A 15,942-nucleotide genomic window follows, 5' to 3' on the forward strand; every position below is an offset into this window, starting at 1 on the left:
CATTCTAATTTTCATTTGATATCACTCTCCCTTGCTGTTTCTCTGTCTCTCTCTTTTTATTTATTTATTTATTTTTATTATTATTATACTTTAAGTTTTAGGGTACATGTGCACAATGTGCAGGTTAGTTACATATGTATACATGTGCCATGCTGGTAAATCATCATTCTCAGTAAACTGTCTCTCTCTTTTAAAGCACCTCATTCCTCTTGCAAGAGACTAATAAAATTCAGCTTTTATCTTATTACTCTACTAGATTTTAAGGTTATTGAAGACAAGGACTATGTAATTTGCATCTTAGTATATCTGAATATTTGCCATTTACATTGAATGTAAAAAACACTATTCCAGCATAGTTTATAGTTCAATGATGTTTGTTCAGTTAATTTCATTTAACTCAAATTCATAAATCCCCCCTAGTTGCAAAAGAGTGAAAGGGCATAAAATATTTCCTCCTCCACTTCCAATTAGGTGAATGTAGTCCTTAACTGCCCTGAGCATATAAAATGAAAGTAAAAATATTAAAAATACATAAAACATTTAACACATTGTAACGTTCTCAATAATAATATTTACTGAATTAAACTAAAGCTAAGATTCGCTTTTGGTATAGAAGGAAAAAAGAAGTGGGATTTTTCCATATAAAGTCAATCTTTCTGATTCTTTAACTGTGGATATTATGAAAGGTTTGTTATATAAATTGAATGTTGGTGGTGAATATTGCTGTGGGTTTTCTTTGTCATGGCAGCACCTAATATCAAAAGAAGAGAATCAAATTACCAGGTTTCTATGCTGTGCTATGATTGTATTGATTTTTTTGTGGCACAAGATACAAAATGATCCTGTTGGAAACATTCCTTTCTATATAGTCTATTTTAAAAAAACACTTTATTGAAGTGTGATTGAATACAAATAGCTGTACATATTTAATGTATTAAATGTTATGACTTAATGAGTTTGAAAACCATCACTACAATCAATGCTATAAACATATCCATCACCTCCAAAAGTTTCTTCTTGCTCTCTTTATTAGTCTTATGTGCAATAAGAACACTTAAAATAAGGTCAGCATTTCTAGCATAACTTTAATTATACAATACAGTTATGGTTACAGACACCATGCTGTATAGTGCACATCTAAGACTAACTCATCTTGCATAACTTAAACTTTGTTGCCTTTGATCAACACTTTCACATTTTCCCCTGTCCCCAACCTAGGCAACTACCATTCTACTCTCTGCTTCTATAAGTTTGATAGATTGCACATGTAAGTGAGATTGTGTGGTATTTGTCTTTCTGTTCCTCTCTTGTTTCACTCAGCATCATTTCCTCGAGTTTCATCTATGTCATTAATGGCAGAATTGCCTTTTTTTAAAAGGATGAATAATATTGCATTGTATATACATGTTATATTTTCTTTATCAGTTCATCCATGTATGGACTCAGGTTGATTCCATAACTGGGCTATTGTGAATAATACTGCAGTGAACACGGAAGTACAGATATCTCTTTGACATAGTGATTTCATATCCTTTGGATATATACTGAAAACTTGGATTGTTTAGTCATATAGTAGTTCTATTTTTAATTTTTTGAGGAACTCCTTACTGTTTTTCACAGTTGCTGCACAATTAACATTCCCACCAACTGTGTATAAGGCTTCCCTTTTCTCCACATCCCCACCAACACTTGTAACCTTTTGTTTTTTGGATAATAGCCATCCTAATACATAGGAAGTGATACCTCATTGTGGTTTTAACTTGCATTTCCCTAGTGATTAGTGATGCTAAGCACGTTTTTATATACTTTTTGGCCATTGTATGTGTTCTTTGGAGAAATGTCTATTCAGGATTATTTGTGGGTTTCTTGCTACTGAGTTGTAGAATTAATACTGTTAACATGTCCATACTACTTAAAGTGACCTACAGATTCAATGTAATCCCTATCAAATCCCAAGGGCATTTTTTACAGAAATAGAAAAAACAACCCTAAAAAGGCACATAGAACCACAAAAGATGCTGAATAGCCAAAGCAATTTTGAGTAAGAAAAACAAACCTGGATGCATCATACATCCTGATTTCTAATTACATTACAAAGCTGCAGTAATATGGTACTGGCATAAAAAAAGACATATAAACCAATGATACCAAATAAAAAAAATCAAGAAATATATTTACACATATTCAGTCAACTGAGATTTATTTTTCCAAAAAGGTTTTTATACTGTACTTAATGCTGCCACTCAACTGGTCTTTGATAAGTATGCTAAGAATATGCAGTAGGAAAAAGATAATCTCTTCAATAAATGGTGTTCTGAAAACTAGAGAGCCACAGGCAAAAGAATGGGATTGAACTCTTACCTTATTCCATATATAAAATCAACACAACATAGATTAAAGACTCAAACAGAAGACCTCAACCCATAAAACTCATAGAAGAAAAGAGGGGAAAAGCTTCTTGATGTAGGCTTTGGCTATAATTTTTTTTGGATATAACACCAAGAATACATGAAACAAAAGCAAAAATAGATAAGTGGAATTATATCAGACTAAAAAGCTTCTGCAAAACAAACAATCAACAAAATGAAAAGGCTACATATAGGATGAGAGAAAATATTTGCAATCCTTATATCTAAAAAATGTCTAATATCCAATAGTAAGGAAATCCTACAGCTCAATAGCAGACACACACACACACACAAAACAACAACAACAACAACAACAACAACAACCAGAGACCCACCCCAGCCTGTTGAAGAGTTTCTTTGGAGTAAGTCAAAGAAGTAAAAGATAAAAGTTTCCCAATGCTTCCCAAACCCTAGCCCTGTATTGGGATGGATGTAAAACTTTCATGCTGCCATCTTCTCACATCCTTAGTTAGGAAATTCCCCATCATATCCTGCTATTTTGATGGATTAAAAGGAGAAACAACATTCTCTTATTTACACTTTGAAAATAATTTTTTCTCTCATAAAGAAAAAGAGGTAATTTAATATATATCTGTCAGAAGACTTTTCAGCAGAGGTCATATAAATTCATGTAAGTAGCACCTCAGGTAACAGCACAGGATTTGTTGAATAGTCAACATTCTATGACAAGTGAATGACAGAGGCATAATTTTATCTTGCTCCTTTCTAATAGTGTGTTGAGTTACTGTTTGTAAGTTATTGGCAGGGCCAAATCCAACCATGCTTTAAAGACCTATGGTATAAAGATTAAACAGTTTTACAATTGAGTTTCCTTTCATGCTGAGTTCTTTTTAAGAAAAATAACAGAAAGAAGTATGAACGTAAAAACCTGGGTTATTTCTTTTGTCCTCCTAGAAGTCTTGACTTGTTTTTTTTAACTCTGATTTTCTTTGGACAGCAGAAACAACTTGAGGTCAGTAGTCCGTGACTTTGCCTCATTTTGCTAACTGATATAAAATGCCATTTGGGTGTGGCTGCATGGAATGGATTCCTAGATAGGAAATCAAAATTCCCACCCTATGGGCCTTATTAATGTCAGCTATGGAGCAAAACAAGGACTATTGATTCTTGATTAGATGACATGATTTTAATCACTCATGGGATGCTCGAAGCAGGTTTATTTTTCCATTATATCTCATGATCAACAGAGCAGGCTGATTGTTCATTCATTCAAGATACTTACCTAATATTGTAATTAAACTTACTATCTAATTCTCATTAGATAGTTCTTTTTAGAACTACTATCTAATTCTCATTAGATAGTAAGTTTTTTGTGCAATAGTATTTCCCACAATCTTATTTATACAATAGTGAAAATGTAGAGGGGGAAATATTTTTTAAAAAAATGTATGCTGGCTATTTCCCAGTCCAGATATACTCCACACCCTTCTTCATTTAACTCTGTTCCAAGGATGGCTGACCTCTGTGGGCTCTATGTCAAAGACTTCTTTGCACTCTGACTGAATTTGGCCAAGCAGCATCAGGAGATTGGATGGCAGAAGCAGAAAGAAATTGGGGTGTTTATTTCCCTTTTTCCCTCCCTACCAGGCTTGTACCAGAGATCTCCTCTGACAGCTATACCTCTCTGAGGATTATGATAACCATTCTACCCCAGTCACTCTCAAGCTTGGATGATAATGACTCCCAGTATTTTATCATTGCTTTTTGGTATCCCTGACCATGCCCATACACCTGTAAATTATCCTTTTATAAAGTACTGTTGGTTGTCCTAGCTGGGTGGGTCACCTGTTTTCTAATAGGACCCTGACTAATACAATATGGGAATAAATTATATTTTAATATAGCCATATGATGAGATATTATATAATCATTAAACATAATTTTTTACAAATACTTAACTTTATAAGAAAATGCTCAGAATAAGGAAAAAAGGATATATAATAATAGCATGAGTATGACTTCAATTTTGAAAAGAAAAAGTGTGTGATGTGTGTGTGCATGTGTAAGCAAAAAATTTAAAGACTAAAAAGAGATATACTGAACTATTAGTTAAGAGCTTATATAATTGATAAATTTGAGAAATGTTTCAAACGGTTTCTTATTTATGCTAGTATTTTCCAAGTTACCTATTATACACTTACATTGTTTTATAGTCAAATTTATAGGTAAGCTCTTCCTTAAATATTTACATCTATCTATATGAGTGTGTCTCAGTCCATTGTGTTGCCAGATAGGATTACCCGAGGGTGGGCAATTTATAAAAAATCAATATTTATTTGGCTCATGGTTTTGCAAGCTATGCAAGAATCATAGTGCTGGCATCTGCTTCTAGCAAGGGACTCAGGCTGCTTCCACCCTTGATGGAAGGCAAAGGGGAGCCGGTGGTTGCAGATCACATGGTGAGAGAGAGGAAGAACAAGAGGAGAAAGTGTCAGGTTGTTTCCAACAACCAGTTCTGTCGGGAACTAAGAATAAGAACTCACTCTCTCTCCAGAGAATGACACCAAGCCATTCATGAGAAATCCACTCCACTCCACCCCATGATCCAAACACCTCCCACCAGGCCCTGTCTCCACCACTGGGGATCAAATTTCAACATGAAACTTGAAAGGACCCAACAAATCATATCCAAACCATAGAAATATGTATATATGGTTTCTTCGTCTAACACTGGAATTGTTGGTAAAGGATAGGTCATACCATTTTGTTTAAAGTATGCTTTAGCTAAGGACATGGATTCTATTGTCTTATAATGCCATACGGTTTCTAAGCACAAAGCTATTAGAGATAACTAAATGAAAAGTATATTTAGTAAAAATTTTACAGAAGAAAAAGGTTATGTACGCTTCTATAAAATTGGAATGTTTCAAGACTTTAAATAGAACATAACACTTACTTACAGAGAACAGTAATTATTAAAGCAATAGTAACAAAGCCATCTTTTTTTATAGTACTTTTCATTTTAAAATCTTTTGTATATATAATAGTCTATTTTCTTTTTCTAATAACCCAGGGAGGGTTTTGTGTGCCCCCACAATAAAATTTTTAGTACCATGCAACACTTCACATTCTTGTAATTTGAAACTGTAGAACCCACTTGCACATGTCGGTTTTTAGGGCTGACTAAAAGTGACTAACAAAATTATAGACTACTTTGGTCTGAATGTTTGTGTCCCCACAAAAGCCATACGTTGAAGTCTAATCCCCAGTGTGATGGTGTTAGGAGCTTAGGCTTTTGGCATGATTAGGCCACGAGAGCAGGGCCCTCCTGAGTGGGATTAGTGTCATTATCAGAATTGCCTTGTCCTTTTCGCTATATGAGCCTACAGCAAAAAGATTAGCTATCTAGCAAACAACCTTCACTAGACACTGATCTGTTGGTACCTTAATTTCAGGCTTCCCAGCCACTAGAACTGCAAGAAGTAAATTTCTGTTGTTTGTAAACCACTCAGTCTATGGTATTTTGTTATAGCAGCCTGAACAGACTAAGACACAGACTACGATTAACTGAATATGGCTCAGAAAAACTTGAGTTTTTGTAGCTCAATCAGTCTCACTCACTGCTCTAGCTCTGGTTCATGTCTTTAAATTTTATTTCACTAAAATATATATTATTTGTACAAAGTAAAAAAGAAAAGAGTTAGATTAAGTAAAAACTTTCTTATTCCCCAATACCAATCTCATTTCTCTGGTCCTGCGGTACAACAACTATTAAGAAATGGTTTAATGTGTGTTATTTTGCATATTTTTATGAGGCATCTGTGTGTGTGTGTGTGTGTGTGTGTTTTGTGTATGGGTGGGTAGGTGGTTGCGTGGGTGTTTCTTTTAATACAAATTAAAGTCTTTTCTATTCATCTTATTCTTTAATCTAGGTTTTTAAAAAATTAAAAATAGAAAAGATAAAAATTTAAAAGGCAGACATCTTTTCTTATGAAAACATATAAATCCACATCATTTTCTCCCACCGCCAAAGTTATATATCATTTTAAATTGCATAAATATGCATAAATACATTCTTGCTATAAAGTACGCTTCAATTTTCACTACCATCTATCTAGAACATACATGAAGAAAGATTGCATCATCAAAGACTCCCCAAAAATTATACCTCAATTTTTCCCTCCTTCCTGTACTCCCCCGCCTATGCTTCCTACCTACAGTGTATATCATCACACTCCAGCACAACTGGCAAGTACAAATGCATGACATAAGTAACCCTATACAGTGCAGGGTGAATTTCCAGGCATAAACAACGCACTGTGCAGGTTAAATCTAAGAACCCCACATTATTCTGTTTAATTGGCACAGATATAAGGTATTATGTGAAGCATTCTGGGAGGGGCTCCACTTTCTGCCATTTTCTCCTCAATCATTTTTCTCTTCACAACTGGGTCTCAGAAAATCATATTCAGGGCTAGAGCAAACTCTTTAGTTATAACTTCTAACCATCAAAGGGATATGAGACTCTGCACCTTCCCCCCATTATGCAACTAAAAATAAAGCAAAAATAAATAATTAAATTAAAATTATTTTTGGGGGGATTTTGTAAAGTTTCTAGTAACTCTTTGTTTTTTTTAAGGTTTGTAATTTATTTTCCAACTCTAGAGAAATATACAGTCTTATAACCCATTTGTATTCATGATTTTGTCTTCTTTTCTTTAAAGAAGGTCTTGTCAATTAAGTAAACTGTAGACTTCATAAAATCTGGATGGTTTTCTTATACCTGGTTGCTGTTCTTATACCTTATGCATATTTTGTGAATATTTTCAGATATATGGAACATTTAATAAAACTAATACAATTTTTAAAAAGGAAAAGAGAAGCCTTTCATTTACGATGGCTGGTCTTGCTCTGTGTTCTATTCTAGTTCCAGCTCTAGATTCATGCTTTTCTCCCAGTGAGTCGGTTCCTATTTTAATGCTTAATTCTAGTATCTGTTTTTCTCTTATTTCTCTTTCTCACTCCTTACTCATCATTTCATCACATCTTCCAATGCACACTCTTCCTTTACCTTATTCCCTTGAGTTCCAATTTTTTAGTTCCCCTGGAAAAGCGTCTTTCATTAAAACTTTACTTTTACCTATCTGTGAAAGCTTGGCTGCTGCTTGACATCCATAACACTTTGTTTGCAGCCTAAATCATTCTGTTGCCTTTGTGCTGGCACCACACCCCTGACCTTCCAGGACTGACCAGGATGCCTATGAGGGGATCTCCCTCACCCCAGCTCTCTGACATATTGCCACTGCTGATTACTCCCCTCACCACTTGCCTCACCCCAATGCAGTCTTCAAGATTTATATGTGACCTTGCTTGTGTCTGACCTGATTTAGGGGACAACACACGGCCCTTCCCAGAGACAATGAACACAATGGAAAAATCACTTGCCTCTCTCTTGCTTGACATATTTTCCATGAACCTTAGTGGTATCATATGCTTTCTCAGCCTCTAAACAGAGAGTCCACTGTTACACTGCCTTCTCTTTGGCATCTGGACTCATCTTGTCCATTCTTCATTTTTCCTCCCATTCAGTTTTATTACCATTCCCATCATGTGATCCAAGCATTTACTGTCAACCATGATGATCATTATTTTTATTATAACTCTCTGGCCCAGGCACTGTGCTCAGCATTTTGCCTATATATTTCACTTAATTGTCACAAAGCTATGATGAGAAAAATGTTATCATTATCTATTTTTGTTGGAGTGAGAAACTGAGGTTTAGAAATGTGAGTAACTTGACAAAGGTCATTCAACTAATAAATGAGAGAGCCAAACATCAAATTCAGAATATTCTGCAAGAGTATCTTCATGGCAACACTGTCAGTCACTCTACTGCTGGCCTTATCTGCATTAGCTATGACTTCCGTATTTCTAGACATTAACTTCTCAGTGGCTGCCCATTGCCCGCAGGACAAAGTTCAGACTTTCTTACATTCACCCTGGTGCCACATTATCTTTGTGTACTTCATGTACACATAACCCATACCCTGCTCCTTTATCTAATCTTTTATTATTTCTGATTTTTCACATAATCACATCTTTTCTCCCCAATTAATCTGCAACATTTCTAAAAGCAGGTATAATGGTGTTACATATGTTACGTAGCTTTTTATTCATCACAACACTTACCTAAATGTACTTCCTCTGGTAGGAGCTCAAAAATTACATATTGATTAATCTTCCAAATTTCCTACATCCCACTGTTGAGTCCTATTTTAGCCACGCACAACAGTGATACATAAATTAATTTGAAGAGTTTTTAAATGTAATATGCTAACACATTTCCCCACACCAGACAACACTCATTGGTACCTCTCACTTGTGGATAATCATGCCCCCTGAGGCCACTCAAAAAAACAATTTAAAACTTGGGAATGAATCATAGTGTCAGGTGTTCTGGAGTTTCCTAGCATCTTTGTCACCATTTTTTTTCCCAACACCAACTGAAAGTATTATTGAGAAAGAAAATGAGACTAAAAGAAGATGAGATGTGCAACAAACCTGAAAACAATTCAAGAGGCCAAGTTTATGGATGCTAAAGCATGCCCATTGCACTGCCTTGGGTAACTTTTGGCTCCACAAAAGACTTTGGGAAGATTCAGTCACAGGAAACCAAGACTATGAAAACGGAAAGGAGACACCTAAAGTGGCCATCAGTTTATGTCACTGACACTGTTTTCTTAGTCTTATCACACACCTACAATGATGAAGGCAATCATACTTTGATTCCAGTGACACCAAGGGGTTGATAGAGATGAGTGGCTGGCCCCTGGAATTTCTATCAGTGATCCTATAGCTACACCAATGTAATAGTATAATAATCTCTAGAAAGTTGATCCTTTCTCAAACTCAAGCAGCATGAACATAAACTACATTAGAAACTCATTATTTTTATTGACCCAAAACATGTATGAAGTAAAAACATTACTTGTGATGCAAATTCAGCTTCCAGATGAGTCCATAATTTATCTTCCAGCCATATTGTTGCCATTAAATCCATCTATGTAGAATTCTGAAACTGCTTCCAATGAAAGTTCAAATTTGTTCCGATTGATATTATTTCCTTTGGGAACTCTCTGGAGGAGGTTACAGATTCTGTTCCACATTCCGTTTCTAAACATTGAAATCTTGGTATCACCAAAGTGTTCCCATACCACTGTTCCACCATCGACACTGAATATCGCTTTTGTATGTAAGCTCATGTCATCTAGATTTCCATCTTCCCTGTCAGCTCCTCCAGATCACCTCACTAAAGTACTTAGAACAGTATTTGGGATTTAGTGAGCATTCGATGCATGGGAGTTATTATTATACCTAGAACCATTGGGTGTTTCCAACGTCCTTCAGCAGGGGTATGCCAAGGCCAGCTTCTTAGATTGTTAATATTTTTATTATTTTTTAATCATCCATCCCAGAATGTCATTTTAATACTTTCAGAAATTTAACAAGCCAATTGTTGGACATGCCCATCATTAAAAATTATATGAACTTATAATTCAATAAATTATATTAAAAATAAGGGTTATAAACACCCAAAACTCATCACTTTCTAATTATTTTACTATATTTTATATTACTTATGTTTTTGAGGCTATTTAACTCTATCGTATCAGCATGGCAGAAATACTATATGATGGTGTACTACTGTGCTTCTCTTCCCCACTCTGTGTTCGGTGACATCACCCTAGTAGCTTGAAAATGGTCATGATGGCAATGCTTCACAAAAGAAAGGAGCCAACACTACAAATCAGGACTTGGTTTAGTATTTTGTTGATTGTTTAGACTAAAGAAAATGATGGAGAAAATGTTAACAATGCCAATTAAACTTAACAGTGTGTTGTGGTTAATATTAAAGCCAAAAGCGATTTCAATTTAACGAACATAAGTTTGCACAAGGGTTAGCAATAGCTCAACAGTAAATCACATATAGGATTTAATGGCAACAAGTTTATTGGAAAAAGAGGTAGCAGATTGGGATCTAATCATTTATGAGATCACGGTAGCACTGCAACCATAAGTTGGTTATGCATACAAGAGTTCTACAAAAAATAACAAAAGTATACTGTAAGAATCAATTGGATATGTGGAATTTACAAAAGGGTATTATATATTTTACTATTTATAAATTTGTGTTATTATACTTTATTATATTACATTAATAAACTTCATATGTAAAATGTATAACAAATATGTATATATATGCACACATACATATACATATCTGTACACATACACATGCTTTTTTCCTAAAAGCTTTATTATGAAACATTCACTGCACACGTCTGCCTTTGGATTTTCTTACCAATCAAAGGATAAAATAACTTTGCTAAGGGTGGAATTCATATAAAAATGAGATGGTGAAAAGGAAAAATGGAAATCACCTTAGAAAACCATGGAATAGTTCAAGTAGCAAATATTTATAATCAGTTATTGCTGCAAAACAAATAACCGCAAAATCAGAAGCTTAAAACTGAGAATATTTTTTATTGCTCTGAATTTATGGTTCAGCTATGTAGTCCTGCTCATCTGACCCAGGTTTGACTGGGTTTACTCATGCGTTCACAACCAACTAGCTGGTCTAGGATGGCTTTGCTCGTATGTCTGGCAACAGTCAGGTTGTTGTCTGGGGTGATAGAGGTAACTGAGCCACATGTATCCACCTGCCAGCGGGATACCTCAGCTCATTTTCATAGTTATGGGCAAGATTAACACAAGGTCTCTTGCAGCCTGTGCTTAGAAGTGGCATAAAACTCACTTCCTCCTAATTGTTGACTAAAACAAGTCACAAATACAGCTCAGATTCAGAGGTGGGAAAATAACTTCCACCTCTTAATGGGAGTCTGGGAAGTCAAAGGATATGGATATAGAGAGGCACTGGCAATTTGAGTCATCATCTACCACAGTGTTTTTTCCCATCTACATATGCTCACTTCAGGATCCAGCTGAAATCCTATTTACCTTGGTTAAACAAACTGCCTGTGAATGGAGCCAGCCCAGCTGTAAACCGACAAACAAAATCTTCTTTGTCCCTGGTTTATGGTCCTGCTCTCCCATTTTCTGAATATGAACAATTTAGTAGACCTACTGTAGACAAGGATAAAGTAGCTAGAATTTAGTCTCAGTTTCTCTTTTCTCATAAAAAAAAAAAATCCCATATAATGCAAATTTGCAATTAGAATCAGGTCGTAGAAGAAAAATTAAAAAGAGATTTAGTGGAATTAAGGAAGCTGAATGAAATTTAATCCCAAACACCAAGAAAAATATGTCTTAAAAGCTGTGGTTTTACAAAGTATGAGAGATATATGGACCCAAGCTAAACTTGTGTAAAGAGAAAAAGGGGCAAAAAAGGACTACTTTATTCCAGATAGAAACACTAAGGTTATAGGAAGGAACTACATTGTGATAACATCCTTTTTTCTTCTTTGGTCCCTTACCAACATTTGCAATTATATTTATTTATTAATTGGCCTTTTTGTTGACTCATGTATCCCTAACACCTAACTCAGTACTCTGGCACAATAAATAGTTAAATGTTAAACTAATGCCTCAATATATGAGACAACAATGACTTTTATAGAAAAGTTATATTCATGTATGCATTTCAGTAATGTTTTCCTTTTAAAAATACTTTCTGCATAGTCTTCCAAAGTGAAACAGTAGAAAGGAAGGGTCCCGCCTAAATATTGGAAAACATTTGAGGATTTCTATGGTTCTTTCCTTCCTTTTGGAGATTGCAGAAGAATTGTAGAACCATACCAATCTTAACGTTTATTCAAATTAATCAGCCCTATTCCCTCAGCACAGCAGTGTAACCTGCACAAACAATACTCATGCATCTGTTTATAACATTTGTGTGTGAAGATTACATTTACCAATTTGGCTTTCAATCACAACAATGACTATCTCTCAGTGGTTTTTTAGCCAGTCATATTAAAATAATCCCGCCCGCTGATTCAGAATAGGAAGAAAGGAAGATAATGAATATTAGTTGAGTGATTAATTATCAGTTCCTATTCTAGGGTCTCTAATACATTATTTCTTTTAATTCTCTAAAACAATTCTTCAAAATAAGTATCACAGTCTCCATTTCACAGATGAGAAATCTGAGGCTCAAAGAGGTCAAGAATTTGATACAGTTTACAGTTTGTAAAGTGACAGGTATGGGATGTTAACTCCAGTAAGTCTGTCTGATTCTAAAGCTTTTGTTCTTTTCACTCTATAACTGTATTATTTCATCTCTTTTGTCTTAATCAAGATGGGTTTATATTCTTTATTTGAATTTTAATGGGGAAGAAGCTTTATAATGTATCATTGGAAAGGTAGTAGAAAAGAAAAAGAAATTTCTAAGCCTCTCCTTCCATTTATGGTTCTTCTGGAAAGCATTAACAACCAAGAGAATGCCATATTTCAGCCCTCAAAGCAGATTAAAACAAACATTCTCATCAGCTATGGTTTATGTCGCAGCAAAATTTTGTATTGCCCATAACTAAAATATGCCCCTCCTTTTGATAATGAAGATCCCAGGTCTCACTGTAACCCTCGTATCATTCATCCAATTCTGGCTGGCACTGCTCCATGGCTGCACTCCCAGAATCAGTACATTCCCAAGCCAAACCATTCTTCTATTTCGTATTATGTCTGCTTTAATGGGGGAAGGAGTCTCAGAGAAAAGGAAACAGATAGAGGCTGTGTAAACACAGCATATCCTAGGCTTCAGAGTGAAGTAATATTAGAGGAAGTTTGAAATTTTGCAAAGTGATACAATTATACAGTTTAAGCATAATTACATGTAAGCATCATATATAATATAAAAGAGAAAGATATTATAAGCAAGTGGCAAAGAAAGATGGAAATGGATATCAGTGCATACACAGGAGAAAAAGAAACGGACCCTCAGAGGATTCATACAATTTCCCCTTTTAGTGGCAAGCACAAGGCAGTTTAATTTCACTTACTTCTCTATTTGACAAGGTTGTTTTTATGATCTCTTCTATTTATAGCCAAATGTTCTCCAGCGCAGTACTCCTCAAACTTGACTGTGCATGAAAATCACTAGGAGAGTTTGTTAAAATGCAGATTCTGATCCAGTAGCTCTGGAGTAAGCCCTGAAGAGACTGTGTTTCTAACAAGCTCGCAGTTAATATCCATGCTGCTGGACAATTTTAGAACTCCATTTGAGAAGCAAGGCTCTTGTTCATAAGACACTATATTGTGGAGTATGAGCGGGGAGAGGAATAAAAAGATCTAGTGCCTTAGAAAATGGAGTTAAAAAGAATATTTACTTACTTTGCATTTCTAAGAATTCTCCAATTTTGGGCTGTCAGTATTGACATCTTTTATCAGATTTCAGGAACTCGTTATGCTTTCCTGTTTAATATAAACAACATTTTTCGTGTTTTGCTGACTTCTAGCATTTGAGACCAGTCAGTTCCTCAAATGTTAAGTCTGTGTTTATGTAACAAAAAATGAATCTAGATTTCTACTTTCAAGGGTTCAATAGGATTCTTTTTTTTTTTCTCTTATGGATGAATCTGTGAAGCCACAAAAATCAAAACCAACTAAGTCATGGTGGTTCATGCCTATAGTCCCAGCACTTTGGGAGGCTGAGGTGGGAGGATCACTTGAGGACAGGAGCAGGAAAGCAGCCTGGGCAACATAGTGAGACCCTGTCTCAAAAAAAAAAAAAAAACAGCTGGACATGGTGCTGTGTACCTGGAGTCAAAGCTACTCAGGAAGCTGAGGTGGGAGCATCAGTTGAGCCCAGGAGTTTGAAGCTGCAGTAAGCTATGATCACAACACTGCACTCCAAACTGGGCAAAAGAGTGAGATCCTATCTCTAAAAATAAAATAAAAATAAAATCAATGTCATTATTTGTATAGGTGTGTACATACGTCATCTGAATCAAAATGGATTTTAAGGTGAAAATACATACAACACAATTTTGAGGTTTCTTTTCGACAAGCAGTAGTAAGTTTCAGTCTAGCCAGTGGTGACCTAGTCTAAGAAAATGCTCAATAAATAATTGAGGGACACAGATTTGCTCCTTCTCTTTCAGAAGCTTCTGGCTAGAAAAAAAAAATGCTGAAATAAGATTTCCAGTTATAAAGTAAAACAGTATCTTTGTCAGAGATATAGTGAAATAAAGCTTGATTCTTCTCATTTCCCAGATCAGAAAATCAAGGCACGGAGAGGTTAGTCCACTCGTTCAAGATTGCTGGAGTCATTAGCTCCAGAGGATAAGTCATGAGAATAAAAGCCAGCTCACTGATGCTGAGGCCAGTTCCTTCCTCTCCCTATGCTGCCTGCCTGCTTAGGTTTCCACCCAACTTGGCTTTCCTGTCCCCTGGACTTCTCACCTTCAGAAATGTCATTGACCCCTTAGAATTTCTGGGCTCAAGTGGTCCTCCCACCTCAACTTCTTGAGCAGCTGAGACATAGTGCACACTGCCATGCTCTGCTAATTTTCCTTTAGAGGCAGGGTCTCCCTATGTTGCCCAGGCTACTCTCCAACTCCTGGCCTCAAGTGATCCTCCTGCCTCAGCTTTCCAAAGTTCTGGGATTACAGACATGAGCCAGCATACCTGACCTGATTTTTATCATTGATATGCTGGAATTTTAGGCAGTTTCTAACTCAGTTTGCCAGTGAGATGTTAAGATTGGTTCTCAGCACAAGTGAATGTCCTATTTCAATATTTTTGCCCAGATCCACTGGTATATTATTAATAGTAAACTTCATTTGCTCTCTTATAACTCCTATCATGTATGAAGAAATTTTGAGAAATCTAGCCTTAGAACTCTAATCTTCCCCTGTTACTCCAATTTCCTTTCCTTTGGCCATTCCCGATCCCACCTCCCTGAAGCCCATGATCCTGCCTCACACAGCTCAGTTACTCAGAGAGTGATGAAGGAAGGGAAAAGTGAACTGTCTTTTCTTAGAGAATCTTGGCCCATTCACAACACAAGCATTTGTTCTATCCTTCACAGCTAGGATGATCAAATGATTCATAGTCTACATCAGGAAACTTTTGAAAATGGCAGGAGCAAGGTTAAAACTAGGCCAGGGTTACAGGTATAAATTAGGACTGTGCTAGGCATATTGTAACATGGCCAACCTAAAAATGGCTACGCAGGGCACTCCACGAACTCCTCTAAGAGTTCACTGGAAAAGGCATTGAATGCCGGGAAGTTTAGTGGACCCTGAGCAGTAATCTATGCATGAAATGTGGTGTACAGCCTCTAGAAGTTCCACTACATTGTAACTTTCAGGTGTCAATTGATTTAACAACTTTTAAGATCTCAAAGTATAATGAACACATGCAGAGATATGCACAAAGCAACAGAGTAAAGAAAAAGATGAGACATATTAATATTAATTTTTTTTGTTTGTTTTTGCTTCCAGCTGACTTAAAACCTCTAACTCTTTGTTGGATATAAAACATTTTTTGTGTTTGCAGAACACTTACATCAGAAACCAGTGTTGATCAAAAGGAGAAATCCAGTTTATTTTTAATT

The sequence above is a fragment of the Pongo pygmaeus genome, chromosome 5, assembly GCF_028885625.2.
Source record: "Pongo pygmaeus isolate AG05252 chromosome 5, NHGRI_mPonPyg2-v2.0_pri, whole genome shotgun sequence".
NCBI lineage: Eukaryota > Metazoa > Chordata > Mammalia > Primates > Hominidae > Pongo > Pongo pygmaeus.